This window comes from Ovis aries, chromosome 3 (assembly GCF_016772045.2).
Source record: "Ovis aries strain OAR_USU_Benz2616 breed Rambouillet chromosome 3, ARS-UI_Ramb_v3.0, whole genome shotgun sequence".
NCBI classification, from domain to species: Eukaryota; Metazoa; Chordata; class Mammalia; order Artiodactyla; family Bovidae; genus Ovis; species Ovis aries.
In genome coordinates, this window is record NC_056056.1 from 89,456,741 (window position 1) to 89,481,027 (window position 24,287).

A 24,287-nucleotide genomic window follows, 5' to 3' on the forward strand; every position below is an offset into this window, starting at 1 on the left:
TATGAGTAGTTCTTCCTACTGGCTCCTGTATGTATGTATGTATATATATATATATATATATATATATATATATATATATACACATGTATTTGAAGAATCCAGCACTAAACAAAGAGCGTATGCATGATTTTTCACACCTGACCACAGACAATCACAAGGCTTTGCCTGGCAGTCTTCATGGGGAAAGCTGCCTTCCCCACAAGAGACTTGGTGCACAGCCAGTACATGATGGTTTTCTAGAGAGAGCTGCAGTCAGAGACTCAGGTTCTTCTGGAATAGAAATGTGAAAATCCTTCAGTTGTGTCCAGCTCTTGGTTCCTCTGTCCATGGGCTTCTCCAGGCAAGAATACTGGAGCGGGGTTCCATTCCCTTCTCTAGGGATCTTCTATCAACCTGGTTCTCCCACATTGCAGGCAGTTTCTTTACAGTTTGAGCCACCAGGGAAGCTGGACCAGCCATACCCACATATATATCTCCATTTCTAACTCAGCTACCTCCATTCAGAGGTTTTTTAATTATAGTCTCAGCCAAAGTAAACACGTTAGAGCACCTCTGTCAAGACCATCTAATTGACTGGCGCTTTGGCTGAGGCATTTTTCCCCACTCTGATTCATTACATTCCACTCTTAGCCTTTCCATTTCTCCTTCCCCCCTACCCCTCTGGGTTGAAAAAATACAGGGTCATTTTGGGTGAATCTAAAGACCTTGATAGCATATTGAAAAGCAGAGATATTAATTTGCCAACAAAGGTCCATCTAGTCAAGGCCATGGTTTTTCCAGTGGTCAGGTATTGATGTGAGAGTTGGACTGTGAAGAAAGCTGAGTGCTGAAGAATTGATGCTTTTGAACTGTGGTGTTGGAGAAGACTCTTTAGAGTCCCTTGGACTGCAAGGACATCCAACCAGTCCATTTTAAAGGAGATCAGTCCTGGGATTTCTTTGGAAGGAATGATGCTAAAGCTGAAACTCCAGTACTTTGGCCACCTCATGCGAAGAGTTGACTCATTGGAAAAGACTCTGATGCTGGGAGGGATTGGGGGCAGGAGGAGAAGGGGACGACAGAGGATGAGATGGCTGAATGGCATCACCGACTCGATGGACATGAGTCTGAGTGAACTCTGGGAGTTGGTGATGGACAGGGAGGCCTGGTGTGCTGTGATTCATGGGGTCGCAAAGAGTTGGACACAAGTGAGCCACTGAACTGAACTGAACTCAACTGAGCTGAAAGACCTTTTAAGTTTATTCACCTTTTTTCTTCTACATTTACTAGCCATTCTCATTCCTGGAATCCTCAAAAACCAGATGAAGTATAAGTAACATTTGTTTTCTTCTTTTATTTTCTTCACTGGGATAAGAGTCAGTCATTTTTCACAGGCCATGAGATGACTAAAGAATCCTGCATGCTAGAGTACAGCTGATACTCTAGAAAATGGTGTCACTCCTCAACACAGAAATTGAAACCATTAGTCACTCAGTTGCATCTCTTTGTGGCCCCATGGACTGTAGCCCACCAGGCTTTTCTGTCCAGGGGTTTCTCCAGGCAAGAATACTGTATTGGGTAGCCATGCCTTCTCCAAGGGATCTTCTCAACCCAGGGATTGAACCTGGATCACCAGCATTGCAGGCAGATTCTTTACTGTTTGAGCCAAAAATTCTTCCTTCCCCTGATGCTCCATTCCATTGTAAAAATTTTCATATTTGATTCCTACATACCTCCCAAACTCATCCACTGCTTACTTCTTTTGATACAAATGTGGGGGCCTGCCTTTCCCATCCTGTATATACCACTTTCAGTAACAACTCTATATCTTTGCATGTTGGTTCCCTACTCATGTAATCCACTACTTTGTACTGTAAAATGATAATCCCTGCTTCAAGTATCTTCTTAAGGACTACTCTCTCTAAAATTCATCTGTGACCTTTATTCTTGGATTTAGGCTGCTTTTATCATATTTTCATCCGGGAGTTTTTATATCACTGTACTGTAGCAATTATAATATTGCAATATAATTATTTATTTTTTTCTTGATCCCTTGTGTGCAGTTGATATTTGTATAATAAGTGCCTGAAATCTCTCTTGGCATATAATGGACATTTAGTGAGCATAGGTTAAAAGAACAAATGAATGATTCTCAGAGATAACAAGATGGAAACTAATTAGGATAGAGTAGTCTTTATTTTTTGTCATCCATTAATTTTACATCATCTACCCCATGCCTATCTTTTCCAAGCTCTAGTTGTGAGTATAAATTTTAAACTATGTTTGCACTTTTAGTAAATTTAAAAAATCTAAGTTTGATGGAGGATATGTGTATGAAAAAAGCATACTCACTGAGTTATTTAGTATCCAGGAGAGACAGACAAAAGGACAGAAGTATAGAACTATACTTATGAGCACTTAGAAATTAATAAGAACACATCTATGAAATTATTTCTTAAGGTAATTAGAACATGAGGTGATGTGATTCATTTTTAACCCCACAGTACATGTCTACAAGTTATATAATACATGCTAATAATGATAATGGTTATGAAAGTTTTTGGACATTTGTATCATGGAAATATATTTAGGTAAATGTTTTTGCTTTTAAAATGGGTATTTTAGAGCAAAATTCAATCATAAAGAGGCAAGTCAGTGATTGGTTCACTAGATTTAAGGGTCCCTCTCTGCTCTAAACGCAGTATTGCCTCAGGTCTCAGGTTTGCCTGAATGAAGGCAGCCAGGCTGTGGGGTGCAATTTGAAATGCTTAGATGTTACTAAGCTTTGACCGAAAGCAGAAGCAATTCTTTCCACAGAAACAATGTAGTTTACTAGGATGTACCCAAGAATCAAGAAGCATCCTTCCCTCATGCTTACCAAAAAGAGATAAGAGAAATTAAGATGGCCTCTGCTTCCTGGACAAAGAGTATTGATTGTTCAACAGACTAGGGAGGACAAGTAAGTGCTAAATGGAAATCATAATAACACTGTGATGATCTCTATGAACAAAAATCAATAGAAAAGGAATGGTTTTATAAGAGATATACAATGTTATTATCCTAATACCTCAAGCCATAAAGCTGAGGCATTTGAGTGTGACATGACATAGTAGCTCAACTGACGGGGAAACCATGGTAGCCAAAATAATCTCAAAATGATTTCTGATGGTACGTATCTTACCACCTCCCCACCTTCTCCCCTCCCATACACACAGGAGCGAGCTCCAGCTATACATTTCCTTTCATTTCCTCCATTTGTTGCAATTCCTGAACTTTGTTCTCACCTCAGGGTCTTTAAACTTGCAGTTTCTTCTGCCTGGAATATCAGTTACTGGCTATTTCTCATCAGTCAGGTCTCTGCTCAAAAGCCATTTCCTGAGAGGACTTGCCAAATTATGGTAGCTTATAAAAAAAGTCTACACTTTACTCTCTACCAGTATCTGTCTAACCCATTCCCTTCTTTGCATTTATTCCATAGCCTGTACCCCACTGTGTGGTTATTTTTATTTTCTGTTTCCTGCCTCAGAGGAATGTAAGTTCTATATTTTATCTTATTCAGTATTGTTTCCCCAGACTCCAGAAATCTATTTGGAATATGTGTGTATGGGTGCTAGTCACTCAGTCATGTCTGACTCTCTGCGACCCTGTGGACTGTAGCCCACCAGGCTCCTTTGTCCATGGGATTCTCCAGGCAAGAATACTGGAATAGGCTGCCATTTCCTTCTCCAATAAAAATATAGTGGGTGCAAAATAAATTTTGTTTAATGAATAAATGAATATTTTAAATAATTTTCCTAGTATATGTCTGTCATATTTTCCCCCAACAGACTGCAGATTTCTTGAACAGGGCTAGGACAATGTTTCCTTCTTTTGCTCCTTTTGCCTAAAGAAAGCTGAACAATCTGGCTCATCCCTTTAGATTGTCTCTTCTTCTGATTACCTGAACAAATATTAACTCTCTGTGTTTAAAGAGGCTTGCTATTTAGAAGTCTTTGCAGTTTACATTTTTGCTATTTTGGCCATTTGTTGGCCAAACTTTTCTGTGAGAGTAGAACAGATTTGGGCTTCCCAGGTGGGGCTAGTGGTAAAGAATCCACCACCCAATGAAAGGGACACAAGAGACATGGTTTGATCCCTGGGTCCAGAAGATCCCCTAGAGTAGGGAATGGCAATCCACATCAGTATTCTTGCCTGGAAAATTCTATGGAAGGAGGAGCCTGGCAGGCTACAGTCTACGGGGTCACAGAGAGTCAGACAGCACTGAGTGACTAAGCGCGCGCGCACACACACACACACACACACACACACACACACACACACACACACCAGACAAGATAATACTAATTTATTTTTCTTTCTTCTCTGCTATCCCAGGAACAAAGTTGCCATGTAAAAGTAATCTTCCCCCAAATAGAAAGCACTCTATATTAGATAAATATTCTCTGCTCCTCAACTGGACATGGTGGTGGTTTAGTCACTAAAGTGAAATTGAAAGTGAAGTCGCTCAGTCGTGTCCGACTCTTTGCAACCCCGTGGACTATAGCCAGCCAAGCTCCTCTGTCCATGGAATTCTCCAGGCAAGAATACTGGAGTGGGTTGCCATTTCTTTCTCCAGGGGATCTTCCCAACCCAGGGATTGAACCCGGGTCTCCTACATTGCAGGCAGACACTTTATCCTCTGAGCCACCAGGGAAGCCCTTGGTCACTAAGACGTGTCCTATTATTGCGACCCCATGGACTCTAGCCCGCCAGGCTCCTCTGTCCATGAGATTATCCAGGCAAGAATACTGGAGTAGGTTGCCATTTCCTTCTCCGCAACTATACATAAAAGCCACAAAAAGGAGGAGAAAAAGCAAGTCAGCATTTTTAAGCTTGTAGAACCCTCATGATATTCAATTGACTAACTGGTTCTTATACTTTAGTTACTGCCTCATTAACTATAAAGGAGAAATTATCTTGGGTTCAAAAAGAAAGATAAACCATAGCTTTTACTCCAGAAGGAAAAATCTAATTATAGCTTAAAAAATCAATGAGAGTGATATTGATATAAAATATAGAAGAGAACTATTAAATTGGCTCAATAAAGTTTTAGTAATAGATGGGTTTCTTCTAGGTCAGTAACTTTTTCCCTGTCTTCCTGGAGCATTAATTATTTATTCATTATGTTCCTTCAGTAACTGTGAAATTATTACCTTTTAGTTTAATCAGTACATTTTCTATATTCTTTATTTCTGACTTATGTCTAGAAAGTCTTCTAAAACAAAAAATTTCCCTCTACTGCTTGAGTATATTTATGGATTTGAGATTAAAACTTAGATGCTACATACCTATACCTGAGAACTCAGCATCTAAATTATGGCTTGCAAGAAAACTTGTTAGCATTTTCAACAATTTTCCCAAGTGTAAATTCAGGGGAAATCAATTTACTTTCTCTTTTTTAATCTCAGGTGTAAGTTATAATTCTGCAGTACCTAGTATCTCTCTGAAGCCCATGGTCTGCTCTTCTTCTTTTCTGTATATTTCAAACTGATCATTTGGAGTTATCTTGAAAGAAAATTAATACGCTCCTTATTAAGTATTGTAGTGTTTCAGGTAGCAAATGCATGACAGCTACCTCACCAGTCCCTGAGTAGCCAACCAGTGAGTGTGGCATTAATGATTTTGGAGAAAGCTAACTAAGTACATCTATCACTTTGTCATGTGTGGTAAAAGAACGCATCAATCAGAGCATAAGAGGAATCTGTCTTTGTTTCCGTCTGTGAGTCCTACTGAAATCTGTTACAAAAATCAATAGAACAGGTATAGTAAGCTGTATTTATGTTTATTCAATAAAACAAATGGAAAAATAGAAGGTAGGAGACTGGTAATAAAGCTTCTAGAGTAAAGTAGAGGTCAGTTTCCTGAGATAGAAACTGTGTTTCTGAATTTGGTATTCCGGAGAACATTTTTGAGTATCGATGTCTTATAAACATGATCTAAATGATTGAACTATTAACTTTTTCAAAATGCTATTTAATCTCATTCAAGGAGAAGAAAACTGATAATATAGCTATGAATGTTTTACCCTATTATTTAATTCCACTCTGTATGCCTTCCCTGGTGGCTCAGATAGTGAAGAATCTGCCTGCCATGCAGGAGACCTGGGCTTGATCCCTGGCTCAGAAATACCCACTGGAGAAGCAAATGGCAACCCACTCCAGTATTCTTGCCTGGAGAATCCCATGGACAGAGGAGCTTGGCAGGCTACAGTCCATGGGGTCTGAAAGAGTCAGACATGACAGAAGCAACTTGGCATACACACATTCAGCTTAAACAAAGCCATTTTATAGGCGAAAGAGAATAATCAGAAATTATTTACTGATTTTGTTGTTGACTATTTGTAGCTACAAGTCTTCTGTTTCCCAATATCTAGCCATAAAAGACAGACTAGCAAAGTCCCACCACATGTAGAAGGCAATGCTATCTGAACCAGAGAGCCCAGCCATTCGGTCATAATGAGATGGTGAGAGGCAATGGCCTTCAGAATCAGATGGGACTTTACACTGAGGCTTGGTTGAGTTCGCATAAATGAGCCCCTTTACTACTCAGAAAATAGGCATGGTGTTGCTTCTGACTGCTGGGGATCACCACTCCGGAGACATGGTTAATACAAATACCAGAATAATTCTTACATCAATAGATATGCATCCTTTTCTCTCACTCATTTCCCTCTTAATATAGGGATCACTTTTGTAGAGATCAACTTTCCTGACCCCAAAATATCAATGTTAGCTCATATCTTCAACGTGTAAGTCCTAGACTGAATTCAAGTAAAGACATAGGTCTTTTTACTCTTTTAGATGGCCCTGCATTCATTCAAAAATAACTTTTGAAAGCATAACATTGTGGATGTACAAACATGCACAGATATTGACAGTACCTTCTCCTAGGGAGTTTATAATCTTATGAGACAACAAACCCAGACAAACAGAGCAGTTACAAAGTAAGATAAAATGAATTCATTTTGAAGGAACAATTAAGGAGGAATGAGAATGAACTGGAAGTCATGTCAAGGTCTCCTGGGAAAGATAAAACTTGACTGTAAGAAAAAATGTGTTTCCCTCTCTAGAGTGATTCTTTGCATTGTTATTTTGCATTTCCTCTTTCTATGAATGTTGGAGTAGAGATACTGAATCTTACCCATCCTTGTGATTTCTGGGTTCAAAGGGAAATTTGTGGTCATGTTATTTGAGGTAACCAAACACCTGTAATTGTTTCTCAGTAAAGTAAACACCAAAGCAGAAATTAAATGTGGAGGTGGAAAGGCATATTTTTTCTAAAATATGCTGCTGCTGCTGCTGCTACTGCTGCTGCTAAGTCGCTTCAGTCATGTCCGACTCTGTGCGACCCCGTAGACGGCAGCCCACCAGGCTCCCCCGTCCCTGGGATTCTCCAGGCAAGAACACTGGAATGGGTTGCCATTTCCTTCTCCAGTGCATGAAAGTGAAAAGTGAAAGTGAAGTCTTTCAGTCTTGTCCAGCTCTTAACGACCCATGGACTGCAGCCTACCAGGCTCCTCGGTCCATGGGATTTTCCAGGCAAGAATAGTACAGGAGTGGGGTGCCATTGCCTTCTCTGTTCTAAAATATAAGGAATAACAAATACTAGGAATATTTAATGGGAAAAAATTAGAAAGGAAATGTGGTTTTCTGTATGGCTTCACAATAACAACAAAACTAAAAAAAAAATAAAAAAAATAAAAATAAATAAAAAAAGGAAAATAACCAGAAAAACCTAACAACTGTGCTCCTAAAACCTGAGCCATAAATAACGAGATGGACCCCTAGGGCTTTCCTGGTGGCTCAGAGGTAAAGAATCTGCCTGCAACGCAGGAGACTCAGGTTTGGTCCCTGGGTTGGGAAATCCCCTAGAGGAGGGCATAGTAACCCACTTCAGTATTCTTGCCTGGAGAATCCCTGTGGACAGAGGAGCCTAGTGGGCTACATTCCGTGGTGTGGCAAAGAGTCAAACACGACCGAGCGACAAAGCACAATGAGATAATATAAAACAGAAGACAAAGGAAAAACTGCAAAAATCATAGAGCTTGACTATTTTAAACAATCTTTGAAGTCTCTGGAGAATTTAACATGTAAGAAAATATTTCTTGAAATTAACATTTGTTAATTTACATTCCGAAAACCTGGAGGTGCTCCATGGGAAAAAAGATACACCGGTCCTGTAGATTTGAGAGGTGTTTGCTATGACCAGTGTGTTCTCTTGGCAAAACTCTATTAGCATTTGCCTTGCTTCATTCCATATTCCAAGGCCAAATTTGCCTGTTACTCCAGGTGTTTCTTGACTTCCTACTTTTGCATTCCAGTCCCCTATAATGAAAAGGACATCTTTTTTGTGTGTTAGTTCTAAAAGGTCTTGTAGGTCTTCATAAAACTATTCAACTTCAGCTTCTTCAGCATTACTGGTTGGGGCATAGACTTGGATTCCTGTGATATTGAATGGTTTGCCTTGGAAACAGAGATCATCCAAGTACTACATTTCAGACTCCTTTGTTGACCATGATGGCTACTCTATTTCTTCTAAGGGATTCGTGCCCGCAGTAGTAGATATAATAGTCATCTGAGTTAAATTTACCCATTCCGGTCTATTTTAGTTCACTAATTCCTAGAATGTCGACATTCACTCTTGCCATTTCCTGTTTGACCACTTCCAATTTGCCTTGATTCATGGACCTGACATTCTAGGTTCCTATGCAATATTGCTCTTTACAGCATTGGACCTTGCTTCTATCACCAGTCACATCCACAGCTGGATATTGTTTTTGCTTTGGCTGCATCCCTTCATTCTTTCTGGAGTTATTTCTCCACTGATCTCCAGTAGCATATTGGGCACCTACCGATCTGGGGAGTTCCTCTTTCAGTGTCCTATCATTTTGCCTTTTCATACTGTTCATGGGGTTCTCAAGGCAAGAATACTGAAGTGGTTTGCCATTCCCTTCTCCAGTGGACCACATTCTGTCAGACTTCTCCACCATGACCTGCCTGTCTTCGGTGGCCCCACACGGCATGGCTTAATTTAATTGAATTAGACAAGGCTCTGGTCTGTGTGATTATATTGACTAGTTTTCTGTGATTATAGTTTCAGTGTGTCTGTCCTCTGATGCCCTCTCACAATACCTACCATCTTACTTGGGTTACTCTTACCTCAGACGTGAGGTAATGCTCAAAATTCTCCAAGCCAGGCTTCAGCAATACGTGAACTGTGAACTTCCAGATGTTCAAGCTGGTTTTAGAAAAGGCAGAGGAACCAGAAATCGAATAACCAACATCCACTGGATCATGGAAAAAGCAAGAGAGTTCCAGAAAAACATCTATTTCTGCTTTATTGACTATGCCAAAGCCTTTGACTGTGTGGATCACAGTAAACTGTGGAGAATTCTGAAAGAGATGGGAATACCAGACCACCTAACCTGCCTCTGTATGCAGGTCAGGAAGCAACAGTTAGAACTGGACATGGAACAACGGACTGGTTCCAAATAGGAAGAGGAGTACGTCAAGGCTGTATATTGTCACCCTGCTTATTTAACTTATATGCAGAGTACATCATGAGAAACGCTGGACTGGAAGAAGTACAAGCTGGAATCAAGATTGCCAGGATAAATATCAATCTCCTCATATATGCAGATGACACCATCATTATGACAGAAAGTGAAAAGGAACTAAAAAGCCTCTTGATGAAAGTGAAAGAAGAGAGTGAAACAGTTGACTTAAAGCTCAACATTCAGAAAACGAAGATCATGGCATCCAGTCCCATCACTTCATGGGAAATAGATGGGGAAACAGTGGAAACAGCATCAGATTTTATTTTGGGGGGCTCCAAAATCACTGCAGATGGTGATTGCAGCCATGAAATTAAAAGACGCTTACTCCTTGGAAGAAAAGTTATGACCAATTAGATAGTATATTGAAAAGCAGAGACATTACTTTGCCAACAAAGGTCTGTCTAGTCAAGGTTATGGTTTTCCAGTAGTTATGTATGGATGTGAGAGTTGGACTGTGAAGAAAGCTGAGCGTCGAAGAATTTATGCTTTTGAACTGTGGTGTTGAAGACTCTTGAGAGTCCCTTGGACTGCAAGGAGATCCAACCAGTCCATTTTAAAGGAGATCAATCCTAGGTGTTCTTTGGAAGGAATGATGCTAAAGCTGAAACTCCAGTATTTTGGCTACCTCATGTGAAGAGTTGACTCATTGGAAAAGACTCTTATGCCTGGAGGGATTGGGGGCAGGAGGAGAAGGGGATGAAAGAGGATGAGATGGCTGGATGGCATCACCAACTCGATGGTCGTGAGTTTGAGTGAACTCTGGGAGTTGATGATGGACAGGGAGGCCTGGCGTGCTGCAATTCATGGGGTCACAAAGAGTTGGACACGACTGAGTGACTGGACTGAACTGAACTGTAGGTTTTAGAATGTGTGCTTTCTCTATTGTAGTCCTTCTCAGAACCTCTAGTTAGTTAATACACATTGTTGTAAATATTCAAAGGTGGGAGGCAGTATAAATGTTTCTAAGACATTTGGTCACACAATTCTCCCTTACCCTTAAAGAAAATGTTTACTAAATAGCCCAAGGAACAGTAGTAGTCTTTGAACATAGTTTGGAAAGTGCACCACTTCACTCATGAGCAGTTGAAGCCTATCACTGTAGTAAATCTATATTGACTGTCTAGATTAGTGGAAAAGGGTCCTTCATTTGCTAATTGTCAAACACATAACTGGATTTTTTATGTCCAGATAATTGCTTCAAATGTGTTTTCTTTCCAAAAAGAATGTAGTTGAACTTCTCCTTAGCCCTCCTGTCTATTCTATCAGGTTCCAGATGGCCTTGTGTATTCAGTAACACTGTAACAGGCACACGTTGGATCAGTATTCGACCAGGTATCGATGATATGATTGTAGTCACTATATTAAACTGACATCGGCAGGACAAGGGGATGAACAATAAAGAATTATAGAATCTGAGAGATAAAAATCACTTTGAAGACCTTCTAGTCAGACTCTCATTTTATAAATGAGTGTGTGCATTTATGTGCGTGCTCTGTCCTGTACAATCCAGGGACTGTAGCCTGCCAGGCTCCTCTGTCCATGGAATTTTCAGGCAAGAATACTGGAGTTCCATTTCCTAGTCCAGGGCACCTTCCCAGCCCAGGGATCTAACCCATGTTTCTTGAGTCACCTGCAGTGGCAGGCAGAATCTTTATCAACGGCACCACTTCGGAAACTACAAGTGTATAGAGTATAAGTGGTAAAAAGATTATTCCAGGTCATATAGTTAAGCGGTAGAAATCTCTTCTCCCAGCCCAGTCTAGTCCATGCATTCGGCAAGAGAAAATTAAAACAATTCATTAGTGGAAAAAAGAAGGAAAAAATACTACATTTGAATTTATTTTTAAAGTAGTCAACAATAACCTTCAGTTCAGTCACTCAGTCGTGTCTGACTCTTTGCGACCCCATGGACTGCAGCACGCCAAGCCTCCCTGTCTATCACCAACTCCCTGAGATTACTCAAACTCTTATCCACTGAGACGGTGATGCCATCCAGCCATCTCATCCTCTTCTCCTTCTCCTTGCAGTCCAAGGAATTCTCATGAGTCTTCTCCAGCACCACAGTTCAAAAGCATCAGTTCTTCAGTGCTCAGTCGTCTTTATGGTTCAACTCTCACATCTATACATGGCTCCTGGAAAAATCACAGCTTTAACTACATGGACCTTTGTCGGCAAAGTGATGTCTCTCTCTCTCTCTCTCTCTCTCTTTTTTTTTTTTTTTTTGGTCTATTTTTTGTTTCCCTTTGTGTCTCCGCTTTTTAATGCACTGTCCAGATTTGTCATAGCTTTTCTTCCAAGGAGCAAGTGTCTTTTAGTTTCATTGCTGCAGTCACCATCCACAGTGATTTTGGAGCCCAAGAAAAAAATCTGCCACTGTTTCCACTTTTTCCCCATCTAGTTGCCATGAAATGATGGGACCAGATGTCATGATCCTAGTATTTTTGAGTTTTAAGCCAGGATTTCACTCTCCTTTTCACTTTCATCAAGAGACTCTTTAGATCCTCTTCATTTTTTGCCATTAAAGTTGTATCATCTGGATATCTGAGACTGTTGATACTTCTCCTGGCATTCTTGATTCCAGTTTGTGAGTCATCCAGTCTGGCATTTCACGTGACATACTCTGCATAGAATTTAAATAAGCAGGGTGACAATATACAGCCCTGATGTGCTGCTTTCCCAATTTTGAACCAGTCCATTGTTCCATGTCTCATTCTAACCGGTGAGGTAAGGTGGTCTGGTACTCCTGTTTCTTTAAGAATTTTCCACAGTTTGTTGTGATCCACCAGTGGCTCAGATGGTAAAGAATCCACCTACATTGCAGACCCAGGTTCTATCCCTATGTTAAGAAAATCTCCTGAAGAAGGAACTGGCTACTCACTCCAAGATTCTGACCTGGAGAATTCCATGGACAGAGGAGCCTGGTTGGCTACAGTTCATGGGATTGCAGAGAGTCGGACACAACTCAGTGATTAACACTGTACATAGGCAAAGTCTTTAGCACAGTCAATGAAGCAGAAGTAGATGTTTTCTCTGAAATTCCCTTGCTTTTCTATAATCCAGTGGATGTTGGCAATTTGATCTCTGGTTAAATTGTTAAATTAAATGACTGTGAGCATCTAAATTCAGAGAGGCTACCACAGAATGAAGTGGTTACTTATTTTAGAAAGTGCTTCATCCCATGACAGAAGGCTCCAACCCAATCCCTTTTTTCTTCACCTGCTGTGCTGCCAAAAGCAGAAGCCACTGTGATGAGAGCTGATCCTTGGAGCCACAAGCAGGCCAGGGTAGCATTTTCTCTGGCCAGTGCATTCTCAGGCATGGAAAAATTTCACCTGTACCCCTCTTGGGTTCTTGTGACTGGGCAAGTTGAATACAAGAGAGATTAAGAGGAAAAAAGACAAGTTTAATTTATGCACACAGTGGTCTCATAAAATGGAACTAAGAAGTGGCCAAGGTAGGTAGCTTTTATACTTTTTAGACAAGCAATAAATTTGAGAGGAACTGACAGGAAAAAGAAACTATGTTTGAGTGCTTAATTAATAAGGAATTTAAGCAAAGTTTGGACTTGAGTAGTATATGAGTAAAGGGTTAGCAAGGTTTACACAGATGTCTCAGCCCTGAATTCCTTGCCTCTGTTGATAAGGATGTCTTTTTATCTCCTTTTTATAGGGAGGGTATCTCTTACATGGGACATTTATGTTCTGTTTCCAGGGAGAGAGAGAGGAGGGTCAAACTGGCCCCTTTGTATCGGCCATTTCTTAAGGAAGTTTAATTCAAAATAACCAATGTGAAAAAATGTTTTCTGGTCCTAAGCAATTTCTGGATTTCAGGGGGATCTTTTAAATAAGTTAGAAGGGGATCAAATTTTCAGTATATACAATAAGTCCATGAGCTTGACAGATAAGTTTTGTTTTTGTTTTTTTTTTAGCTGCTAAATTTAGTGTTATATAACTATCTTCAACTTTTGAAAGCTGAAGATTAGATATATATCATGTTAGCATTGCTTAATACTTACAATTTTTTGAGTTAAACTAGAAATGCCTTTTTCCACTTGGATACATTTTCTTAAGTGGATTTTCTGTTCAAATGTTCTAGAAATATTCATCCATATATTGAAATACAGGCCATAACTTTATATCAAGAAGATGAAAAGCCCAAGTAAATGACAAGAGAATGAAAGTGGAATTCTGCTTATTAAAGTTTGGCATGTTTTGAGTATACTGTGATTACATCAATTCTTTCAATGCTATAGTTAATAGAATATTGGACTCAACAAAACTGGAAACTCCTTGCAATTTAGCAAATATTTATTGAATAACATGTCTATATTGTGTGTATTACTCTGCTGAAACTATGGTGCAATGTAAGCATGGGATGTTTCCTGCCTCTGAGAAGCGATTTTATATAGTGCATACACATATAATCCTGGAGGAGGAAATGGCAACCCACTCCAGTATTCTTGGCTGGAGAATCCCATGGACAGAGGAGTCTGGCACGCTACAGTTATGATGTTGCAAAACTTGGACACAACTGTGGGACTGAGTATGCACACATACACGTGCACACATACACGTTCACACACACATGAAGTGATAAAAAAGTGATATACATAGGAATGAATAAGATGAAATACAAATCATTAAATAATTATATGGCAAATACGAATTGTTGTGGGATAGACATTCTGGAAAGAGGTTTAATTAGAAATGTTCCTGGAAAGGTGGATAAGATTTCAATTGATGGAGTGAATGAAGTAGCAGGACTGAAGTAAAAAATATTCCAGTAAGAAAAGGAAAACAATAATTATATTTACATGCAAAATCTATATAATGCACTATAGCAACAAAGGACAAAATTACATTATCATTTGAATACATGAAGAAAAAGCATTTGAAAATAAAAATGCTAAAACTTTCATGATAAACACATGCAACAAAATAAGAATGAAGGGAACTTCCTCAGTCTGATAAAACACATCTACAAAAACCTATAGTCGACATCATATTTACTGGTGAAAGACTGAATACTTTCTCCCTACATCAGACGTAAGAACATGAGGTCTACTTTTGCCACTTCTATTCAGTTTCCCACTTGAGTTTCCAGGTAGGGCAATTAGGCAACAAATGAATTATGAGGTTTCTAGATTGGAAAGCAAAAGATAAAACTATCTCACCTTGTAAATGATGTGATCTTGTATATAGAAAATCCCAAGAAAACTTCCAAAAAACCATTAGAACTAACAAAAAAATTCAGCATGGTTGCAAGAGACAAGATCAATGTACAGAAATCACTTATATTTCTATACACTGACAATGAAAATAATTTCATTCACAATAGCATCAAAAAGAATAGAGGACTTAGGAACAGATTTTTTTAAAGGACTATAGCCTGGGATGGGGCTTCCCTGGTGGCTTAGTGGTGAAGAACATTCATAAGAGACATAAGAGATGAGGGTTCGATCCTGGGTCAGGAAGACCTCCTGGAGGAGGACATGGCAACCCACTTCAGCATTCTTGCATAAAGAATCCCCATGGACAGAGGAACCTGGTGCGCTACAGGGTCACAAAGAGTTCAACACAACTAAAGCGACTGAGCATGCAAGCCTAACCTGGGACGTTGTTGTTTACTCATTAAGTTGTGCTTGACTCTTTGTGACCCCATGGACTGTAGCTCACCAGACTCCTCTGTCCATGGAATCTCCCAGGTAAGAATATTGGAATGGGTTGCCATTTTCCTCTCAAATGGAACTTCTGACCCAGGGATTGAACTTGTGTCTCCTGCTTTGGCAGGCAGATTATTTACCACTGAGCCACTAGTGAAGCCCCCATATCCTGGGATACAGCTTCTCAGATAGCTCTGAGGAACTGTTCCAAAGAGAAAGTGGGAAAAGGCTAGTGTATATGTTATTTTGGTTAGGGGATACAGAAGGTCAAGCATACACCTCAGTATAAGGTTGTTGCTAACCATAAGGATCAGGTATTTCAGTTAATAATTTTAGGGCTTCTTTATGTATGGGAAGATATAAGAATCTGGGTTTAGTAAAATTTTTCCTCAGCTATAACACTCAGACTATCTAAAAGGCCTGTTATGCCTGTTCTCCCAGAGTACAGAGTATCTCATTCCTGATCTTCACCCTGAATTCTTTTCTGGGTGTACTGAAGGTCAACAACCACAATAACCAATGACTCAATCCAGATGGGCTGATATAACTTCATCTGTGTCCTCAGCTTGCAGTTCAGTGCTGCAGATTGATAACATGGGTCTTAAAAGCTGAATCTTAGCAGGCTGAGTCTAATTTAATGACTTCATCTAGTTTAATATAATACTTTTAAAAGGTAGATGTTATCTTTTCTACTTTATACTAAGGAAGCCAAAGGTCAAAAAAGTTAAATACTTCGTTTAATAGTGTAAGTTTTCTGTGTTAGTCACACAAATTTTCTGTGACTAACACAGAAAATTGTGGAAGTTAAACACATGTATGCCTGTGTGTGCATGTATGTTTCTGCAACTCCCCCAAAGAAGAAGCATAATAGATAAGGAAACTAGTTAATTGTCTATTTTTGATATATGAAGAGAGAGAAGTACAAAGATGTTGAAGCAATATTAATTGGTATTTTATTATAACACTCCAAAAGAAGGAAGAGTTAGATTTAAACATTTTAGCACATATATTGAATGACTTTATTCTAAATTTGTACAAATAAAATCTCTGCTCAGCAATATACCATTACAGATGTAAGGAAGAAAAGAAAACTGAATACAAAGATTTGGCTGAAAATGTGCAGTCCAAGACTACAAAATATCACTGCAAAACCCACTGAATAAGTTTCACTTGTAAGAAAATGAGTGTGTGAATAGTCTTTGCTCTAAATTTGTAATTATGTCAAGCCATACATTTCCTTAAACCCTCTTCAGATTTGTTTAATTTTTAAAATGTGCTCTTCTAAGAATCGCTTCAGGGAAAAATAGCTAATAAAGGCATTAAAAAGAAATTCCTCATGACATTGCAATTTAATATTGCATGTTTTACAAAGTCAGCTATAAAATTTTAAGATGCCACCCAAAAATCTGAAAACTGTAGGCCTCATATCATCTACTAAGAAACCAAATATTAGTTTTCCAGGCAAAGTCAGACAAGATCTTCCTTAGATAATATACCAACAAATGTCTAAGCCCTGACTCCCCAGATGTAGATTTCAAGCATTTATCAGTAGGAATATATTGGCTTATCTCCCTTACTTTGAAACTTCAGCTGGGAGCCATAATTTATAATGTAGTGAGAATTGCAAACACTTACAGGTTTCTGAAGTGATGTCAGCACCTTAAATTACATTCAGGAAGAAAGGTGGTCAATGCAATCTGTCTTGCTACGTATTCTGAGATGCACGTATTCATGTAAACTGAAGAACACAAAACAACATAAACAACTGTTCCACTGAAATGTAAAGTAAGTACAATGAGACAACAGAGCTCATTCAGCCTCACTTAGAGAAATGTAACTTTTAAAAATGAGCAGTCAGTTAAGGCATTAATTGAGAAATAATTCAATTGTTTAATTTACCAATGTTTTAGGCTATAATATGCTTACATATTTGTTTCTGCAACAAATTAAAATATTTCTGGAAGAATGTAGGACATACATTATAAATGAACTAGCTATAGAAAATTTCCAGTCCCCCATTTACCTGGTAAACTGTTCTTTATATAAGATAAGGACATAATCCTGATTAAGCAAGTACTGATCTGAAGGCTTTTTTATGAATTTTTTTCTTCTCAGTGGCTGTTTAAATGGCAGATATTATTCAATAAATTTCATAAAGACATTTTATATATGTTTCCACTAGTTTAGAGTTCAAAGCAATGTCACTCAATATTGACGTTTTAAAGACCACATTTCTGACTTGGTATTATGCAATTTTGTAATAAACTCAGCTATTTCCCTCCACTCTCACTAAGTCCTCTTTCCTGGGTATATAGTTCTGGCTGCTGCTGCTAAGTCGCTTCAGTCGTGTCTGACTCTGTGCGACCCCATAGACAGCAGCCCATCAGGGTTCCCCATCCCTGGGATTCTCTAGGTAAGAATACTGGAGTGGGTTGCCATTTCCTTCTCCAATGCATGAAAGTGAAAAATGAAAGCCAAGTTGCTCAATCGTGTCTGACTCTTAGCTACCCCATGGACTGCAGCCTACCAGGCTCCTCCAATCCATGGGATTTTCCAGGCAAGAGTACTGGAGTGGGGTTCCATTGCCTTCTCCAATAGTTCTGGCTAGAACTATTCTTATCAGTGCAAGAGGAAGTCAAGAATACTGTTTCATTACAGAAATCCTCAGCAAAGTAAGATTAGTGGGAAACTTCTTTTACTGGACAAAATGTTTCAAAAGAAAACATACTTTTAACCCACATACTTAATAGTAAAATACTGATTATATTTATTTTAAAATTGGGAAAAAAGAATATCCTTTCTCACCATTCTGGTTCAATATTGTGTTCAAAGTATCAGCCAGCAAAATAAGAGAAGGAAAAGAAGTGAAAGGCATACAGATTGGAAAGCACAAAATGAAAATTGCTCTTATTCACAGATATCATGATTGTCTATGTAAAAAATTCCAAGGAATTTTGAAAAACAATCCTAGAACTAATAACTGAATTTACCATATATTTGTACATATACACACCAAAATAGAATGAAACAGGTATAATTCTGATAAAATATGTGCAGGATTTATTTAGTAAAAAATATAAAATACAAGAAATTGGAGACCTAAATAATAGGAAAGACTTATTATGATCCCTGAATTGGAAGACAATATATTTAACATATTAATTCTCTTCAATTTGATCTCTAGATTTAATGTAATTCTTTTAAAAATCCCTGGAGTATTTTTATACGTTTAGTCAATGTGATTCTAAAGTTCATATGAAAAAGCAATGGAAGGAAAACATAAATAATATTGAAAAAAATAAAATTGGGAGGCTCATATTACCTGGTTTTAATATTCACTATAAAGCTTCAGTAGTCTTGTTGCATTTTTATATTGTCCATGGGGTTCTCCAGGCAAGAAGTCTGGAGTGGGTTGCTATTTCCTTCTCCAGTGGACCACATTTTGTTTGAACTCTTCACTATGTTCCGTCCATCTTGGTTAGCCCTGCACATCATGGCCCATAGCTTCACTGAGTTGCACAAGCTTCTCTGCCACGACAAGACTGTGATGCGTGGAAGGGAACAATGAAAAGAAAAGGAATTTTGACACAAAATGCATCTCAAAAGCATTAAGCTTGAGTGAAAGCCAATCTCAAAAGATTGCAAACTGTCATTCCATTTATTCAACTTTCTAGAAAGGCAAAACTATAGGGATGGAGAAAAGGTCAGTGAAAATCATATGTTAGGGATGGGGGAATATTTGAGCACAAAGTGGGAGCTTTAATAATTTTTAGCAAGATGGAACTGTTCAGAATTCAGATTGTAATGCTGGTACTCAGGACAGGCCACTTTAAGGCACAGTGGCAGATTAATTATTTTGAATTAAAGTTACTTGAGAAGCAACCCATGTAAGAAGGAAACCAACCCTTCTGTGTCTCCCTGAAAGCAGGAAATAAATATACCATATGAAAGGTGCATCTGGAGGTTGAAAGATACCCTTATCACCAGAGAGAGAGAATTTGGGACCAAGAAGTCTTGTAAACAAACATTTTTACTTATTTAAATCTGGACATCTGATCATGGCCAAAGTTATGTGAACATGTATATAAGTAGGTAAAAAGCTTTGCCCAAACCCTCTCAACAACATCCAAAAACATTTACTGGTAAATATGTCAATTGAGGGCTGACTGACTAAATGCCACATTACTAAAACTTGAATGCAGGCTTTATATCTGTCAAACCACAGTTATCAGTAATGTGGAACTAGTAAGTAAAAAGAACCTTCAGCATCATTATATTTAACTGTCATACAGAATATTCCAGAAAGAGAGCCATCAGTATTCTAAATACCTATTTTATTGGAGGTTTCATTGTGAGCTATAGTTGTTAACAAGCATTTAACACTATTTTTTAGATGTAAACAGCAGAATTTTTATTTATCTGTATACATTTGTGCTGGGTTTGTCATATTCTTCTAGCTTACTGACATATGGAATCTTGATTCCATCATAGATAATATTGAATTTTGTTACATTGCATAACAATAAACCTTTGTATCAAAATCAGTTATAGTATTCATTGAGATGGGACTCTAGACTTGAGTATTCCCTCTCCAAAATTCACATTCCCATTTCTTCCTTTGAAAAAGCTTCAAAGAAAAAAGAAAAAACACACAGTCAGGGGACTCCTTTTTTCACCCTTATCTGGTTATCCATTGCCTTTTACTTTCAAAGAGGTAACATCAATACATTGTGTTGTTCAGTCGCTGCTGTGTCCGACTCTTGGTGACCCAATGGACTGCAGCATGCCAGGCTTCCCTGTCCTCCACTGTCTCCTGGAGTTTGCTTAAGTTCACATCCGTTGAGTTAATGATGACATCTAACCATCTTATTCCCTGCCACCCTCTTCTCCTTTTGCCTTCATGCTTTCCCAGCATCCGGGTCTTTTCCAATGAGTCGGCTCTTCGCATCAGGTGGCCAAAGTATTGGAGCTTCAGCTTTAATTTTAATAGTTAATATGTTATTAGCAGATAATTCTCTTTCCCTAAAACAGTAGATTCATGTTGAAATTCATGTAAAAATACGTGGGCCTGATAAATACAAAGCTTATTTTTTAAAAGCCAGAAAATTTCAGGTATTAAGATACTTTTCCTGCATCATGACCATTGAAAATGTCAGAATGTGCCTTTAAATGGAGAAAAAGTGCAGAAGAAGTGAATGGAAGAATACTTGATGAATTTATGTAAATGATATAGTATTTTAAATGTTGCATTTCTAATTATGCCTGTTTTTAAAATTGAAGTGTTTTCATTTGTTCTAATGCTTTGAGATTTCTTCCAAATGAGGCCGATTAAAGTGGCTTCTAAATGATTCCTAGAAATATTAATAATATAACCCAGATACACTGGTTATAGGGCCAGATAGCCTAGACTCCGATTCTATCATCTACTCACAGAATAACTTTAGGCTTAGTTTCTCCTCTGCAAAATGGGAATAATAATACACTAAAAACCATAGTTTCTGTGAGAATTAAGTCAGTTATATGTAATGTGCTTTCTGAGAGCTTCCCAAAACAATTTATAAGCTTTTGATAAGAGAAAACTGAGTTTATGGCTTATCCAGGAGACTAAAACCTCTGCAGTATCTGATAGCAGTTGTGATGAAAAAGAAAAAGGCTAGACGGATTCACATTTTGAAGTCTAGTTGAAAGTAGATTTTTTTCACAAAATGTTGGTCTTGATGAGGATTGGCTAGGAATCATAACAATTTGGGACTGATGAAAACAGCAAGGAGAGCATTTTGAGAAGAGAAAGAGAGTCAAGGAATCTTTTGTAATACACTGTTGGTGCTTTCTGTTGAAGAGTTAATGGATCTTGGGAATTCCATGTAGTTATTTCCAACTTCTTTCATCCTGGGCAAAGATCTTCTGGAATAGGCAGTTACGCTAATGAAGACTGCAGAATAATAAAATCTTATTAAGATCATTTTTGTCTTTACTGTCAAGTGACATGAAAGTGTCTTAGAGCCCTTGCACATGTTGAACACTATATATGCATTTTGTTGTTTTCATGTTTATTGATACCATTATTATTAAAATTGAGTATGTCAAACTATGTATAAAGACTTCAAACTACTAATGTGGCCCACTTTTCTTCTCTGCTCTGGCTCTGTTGGATATTCATTTTAGGATTAAGAAAGAGTAGCCTGCTTTCTTGTGTGCCCATCTGCTGTTTGCAGTAATATCCCCCCATCCAGTTTGCCCAATTGCCACTCTGTAACAAGGATGGCACAAGGTGATGAGACACTCATTCTACTGGGGAAGTGGGACACATCCATGAAAAGTTACAACATAATAATTGCTCTGAAAGAGGTGTGAAGGAAAGACTTAAGAAGCACAAGGACGATGAGCCCAATTGCACAGGAGGGAAAGAATTTTGCAAAATTCAGAAATGCCAAGAGAAGACCACAGTTTGAGTGCACCTAAATAAAAATCATGGATGACTCCCACTGAATCTGATTTCTCAGAGAGCACTCTGTGTTCTTACAAATCTTTCCACTGGGCTGTATCTTGCAGTACATTTTATCCCAGTTTTGAGTTTGACTGCTAAAATGCACTTCTTAGGAGAGATTTCTTTTGCTTGAAACATATCAGTGGTAAAGAATCTGCCTGCCAAAGCAGGAGTCTCAGGAGATGTGGGTTCGATCCCTGAACCGGGAAGATCCCCTGGAGGAACAAATGACAACCCACTCCAGTAGTCTTACCTAGAGAATCCCATACACAAATGAGCCTGGCACATTTCATAGGGTCACAGAGTTGGACATGACTGAGTGACAGAGCACACACACACACACACACACACACTACATCCTGGAGACTTAGCACCTATATCGACCATGTTCAAAATTCAACTTAAAAGAAATATGTTGGTAATATCCCAGAGCCTTCTTATTTATACTTTGTATTCTGTTGTGCCAGGACAGTCCTGTTAATGCCTGATGTCTAGTGTATTTATAAATAGTGACTCATTGCTCTCTTCAAATTATATGGTTACCCTATTTGTACTACCTTTTGCCACTGTTCTGTGAAAAATAGACTAGGAACTAGAAAACAAGTGTCACCTTGGACAAATGACACTTTTGAAGTTATGATGATAATAAGCATGATAATAGAAGTGAAAATGTAGCATGCATAAAAGGTGATCTACAAATGTTTGGTTAATTTGAACAATGTCCTATACATTTAGCATCATGTGGGTTGGAAGAAAGAAGTGTTTCAAGACAAATGGGAATATACTTTTACAAATATTGTATTCCTAAAACAAATGATTACATTTGGCTGATTTACCAATATTTATGTTTCAGTCTCAGGTCCAGCTGTCCTCCTGTTCAACAGGAAGTAAAAGATAGTAAGAATGAGAGAAAACTTAGCTCACTATGTTTGTCTCTGTGGACAAGTCTTAGCTTAGAAATTCATGTCTGCATTTCTAAAATAACATGTTGAGCTAAGCACTTTTAACTGAAGTGTGGAGACCTTCTTCTTGCTGAGTGAGAAAGATGTGGAGTCACAGTTTGTGGGTCGATGGGGTGGGAAGACTGAATACAACCTGAACTTTGCTTTATCCATGCACCAACTTATGCCAGCCAGTTCCAGCTCTTCTGGATGCTTGAGGGCACTCAGTGAGTGCGCACTGGCTTTCTGAGATCTAGCAGCCCCAAATGTTGTCAACATTGGACTGGTTAATCTCTAAGCCTTAAATACCAACAGTATCATAAACAGACAGCTTTATAAATAAAAACTGAGATATTTTTTAAAAATAACAATTCAAGTGGGCACCAAAATATGTTTTTGCTTCGTAAGGTTTAAAACACAGGAATTTATTTTCTCACAGTTCTGAATCCAGAAGTTAAAAATCAAGGTATCAAGGTATATTCAGGGCCAACCTAACTCTGAAGGCCCTATATGGGAATAATTCCTTGACCCTTCCAGCTTCCAGTGGCCTCAGTTGCTAATTGGCTGGGTAAAGTTATTTCTGAGCTTCAGGTCCAGACATAGTAACTCATAGCTACATCATTTTCCTAAGCTGAGGAATTTATATAAGCAATGGTGTCTGTTACCTATGAAGATTCTAAGTGTCTCTAACAAGTGAGAAAAAATTATTTTCCCATTATATCCTTGCATTCAAAAGAATAAAATAAGTAATAATCAGGAATAAAACATCTAGAATTTAACTTTCAAGTTGCAAGTTAAACAAAAGAGAAGCCAGGCAATGTTCAATATTCAAGATGAAATTTTAATGTTGACATCAACTGAATCATGATGAATAGTATAAACAGTAAATGAATAATTGCATGCTATGCTAAATATATTATTATGAAAACTCTATTACATTTTCTGAATAGTTTCATTCATAATGATGAACTAATTATATTTTAGCATCTAATGATCAGAACCAAATGAGCTGCATTCAAAGGCCACAGCTTTCTCATTTCAATATGTACCTTTGATCTTGTAACAATGTTTTCTTCTACAAGTAAGAGAGAATCTAAGTATGTTGCCAAGCACTGAAGGAATACTGTGCCTGTTCTCTTTGTAACTGAGCATTGGTAAGCTCTTTTTTGGACAATGTTCATTTATTTTGTCCAGATTTTTGTATGGTAAAATTCCTCTTTCTCATAAATGCACAGTGTCAATAGCACAACATGCTATTGATGTTATAGAAAAGCTAAGTCCTTTATTAATGAGAAGAATAAATATTGCCTATTGAAAATCTGTGGACTTTCAATTATTGAAAATAGAAACCAGTCTCATTTAAAATTAAGAACTGAGTATTCAGATCAATGCTATTTATTTTTAACTTGAGTAAGGGAAGGGCTAGTACAAATGACTTTTGCTACGTTGGGGTGCTTATCCCACCTTTTCCTGGTCCTGATTCCCAAATACACTCCCTTCAAAAGACATTAGCCTGATTTAGTGAGGAAAAGATATAAACAGTGAGCAAATTGCCCATTTGTAGAATAAAGGCATGAGCAGAAGTTTGGATACTCTGGTATAGTGAATGCCATGTGGTCTTGC